This window comes from Octopus bimaculoides, chromosome 25 (assembly GCF_001194135.2).
Source record: "Octopus bimaculoides isolate UCB-OBI-ISO-001 chromosome 25, ASM119413v2, whole genome shotgun sequence".
NCBI lineage: Eukaryota > Metazoa > Mollusca > Cephalopoda > Octopoda > Octopodidae > Octopus > Octopus bimaculoides.
In genome coordinates this window covers 13304089-13306850 of record NC_069005.1, presented here as the reverse complement: position 1 = coordinate 13306850, position 2762 = coordinate 13304089, and positions in this window count along the sequence as shown.

Sequence of the window (2762 nt, the reverse complement as noted above, 5' to 3'; positions counted from 1 at the left end):
CAGCACCAGCACCATCATCACCAACGTCACCACAACCATCACTATCACCAGCACCCTCACCACTGCTCTCCTATCCCTCACCACCATTACCACAGTCACCTTCTTCTTCTTCTTTTTCTTCTTCTTCTTCTTCTTCTTCTTCTTCTTCTTCTTCTTCTTCTTCTTCTTCTTCTTCTTCTTCTTCTTCTTCATCCTCCTCCTCCTCCTCATCATCATCATCACAACCGTCATTACTATCACCATCATCTGCACCATCACTATCACCACTATCACCACCCTTTACTGCCACTAATCCAGATTATCTCTGCTATTCGTTGCCAAAAACTCCCTCCATTGAATGCTCAAAATTTAAGAGCAATGAGCAAAAATAGATTTTAAACAACCCGAGAGGGAGGTTTCATTCAATAATTGATAGGATAATCTAAATAGTGATTTCAAATTTTTCCACAAGGCCAGCAATTTCGATGGAGGGTTAAGTCTATTACACCGATCCCAGTGTTCCACAGGTAGTTATTTTATCTACCTAGAAAGGATGGAAGGTAAAGTGAACATCGGTAAAATTTGAACTCAGGACGTGACGGCGGACGGAATGCCGCTAAGCATTTTGCCTTACGTCATACCGACTCTGCCAGCTCCCCACTTTAGGATAATATAAATATTGATTTCAAGTTTTAGCACAAGGTCAGCTAGTTCGGGGAAGGGTTTAAGTCGATTACATCGACCCCAGTGTTTCACTGGTACTTATTTTATCGACGCAAAAAGGATGAAGGGCAAAGTTGACATTGCCAGAATTTGAACTCAGAACGTGATGACAGGCAAAACGCTGCTAAGCATTTCGCACTGCATGCTGTCGATTCTGCAAGCTCACCGTCTTAGGATAATCTGCATATTAGAATCCTTTATTTTAAAAGTAAACACTTATGTGTTGAGGATGTGGCTGTACTCCGTCTCCAAACGCGGGAGTTGGTGGCTCATCAGACGTTGAAGTAGCTCTAAAGGTAGACGGAAACTGAAAGAAGCCCGTCGTATATATATATATATATATATATATATATATATATATGTGTGTGTAGAATCCCCTCGCACATATATATATGTATATATATATACACATATGTTTGTGTCTGTTCTCCCAGCCGATGTTGGTGTGTTTACGTCTCCGTAACAATAGCGGTTCGGCAAAAGAGACCGATAGAATACGTACTAGGCTTACAAAGACTAAGTCCTGCGGTCGATTTGTTCGACTAGACGCAGTACTCCAGCATGGCCGCAGTCAAGTGACTGAAACAAGTAAAAGAATAAAAGAATAAACCAGCTCCCCCCCCCCACCAATGCACAGCCAGGTTTTACTATCCTTGCCTTCACTTCATTATTAATGTGAATGCACTTTGAAAGTATATTTCTAAAGTAGGCGAATCTCCCTACAGCTCAGAGAGGCTGATTGTTAAATGCCATCGACTGTTTGTAATATGTAAAACAATCTTGAGGCAGTGAGCTGGTCGAATCGTTGGTACGTCTGTCCTGACGTTCGGAGTTCAAATTCCGCCGATGAAATAAGTACCAGTTGAACACTGGAGTCGATGTGAACCGACTTTCCCCCTTTCCCGAAACTGCTGTCCTTGTGCCATAATTTTAAAGCAATATGTAGAACAATCTTCTGATGTATTTTGCGTCTTGGCCCTATTATTGACGATAACAAATATTATCTTGGTTAGATTTGAACTCAGACCATAAAAGAATATAAAAAAATGCCGCAAATTTTGAAAAAAAAAATTGATTTTTCAGCGAGGCACAATGCCATAGATATTTAAAGGTGATGGAATGGGAACGCAACCAGTAATCGATTAAACCGAAATATTTTAAATAAAATCCTGGAAATAATTCTCTCCTACTTATTAAGTTTATTTTCGTTTCGCCAGCTGATTGCTTTAGTAGATTATCATTCCCGTTTGTTATTATTGTAATTAATTAATTAATTAAATTTCGTAGTTGTTATTGTTGTTCATATCATTGATTTTATATAAATTTTTTTTTACGAAAATATGTTTTTATATTTTGTTTTTATTTAAACTTCATTGCATTTGTTGAACCGCTTGATTAACCAGTTTTGTTAATCCTTAAGTTTTAATGTCGAAGCTGCTCAGTAACATTAATAATGATTTTGTTTTCATAATTAAGCGTGGAGATTGTTAAGACGGCTTTCAAGGAAAGGAACCACCCGCCAACGTGAGAACGTGTAGAGACAAGGCGGTCTGGAGGATCAAAAAGTAGGGGCAATGATTTGAGCTGTGCAAAGTCACTGTGCCAACGCGGGAACATTTAAAGTCACAGAAGGGGTTACGAGACAAATTGGCGACATAGAGAGTCAAAGAAGCTTCTAGAACATGGAAGGTCAACGCGTGGGCTTATAGGCCTGTATAGATATAGGGATGTTATGGGAACCTGTATATCCAAACAAACCTATGGATCCAAACTGGGGATATAATTCACCATGGAAGGGTAAAGAATCAACGCAGGAGTATATATTGCCAACTATAGGAGCTATAAATTAGATGAAGCCTATAGAAACATAGTAGGAGCCTATACATCAAAGGAAACCTCCGAAGTTAAAGTGAGAAGGTAAAGAGTAACGGAAGGTTACGGAACTAACGTAGGTGTATGTATGAAGTGAAATCGTATAGACTAAAAAAAAACTTATAAGGCTATTTTGGTACCCAAGGAATTATATAGAGCAATAATAGGAGTTTATACATAGATATACA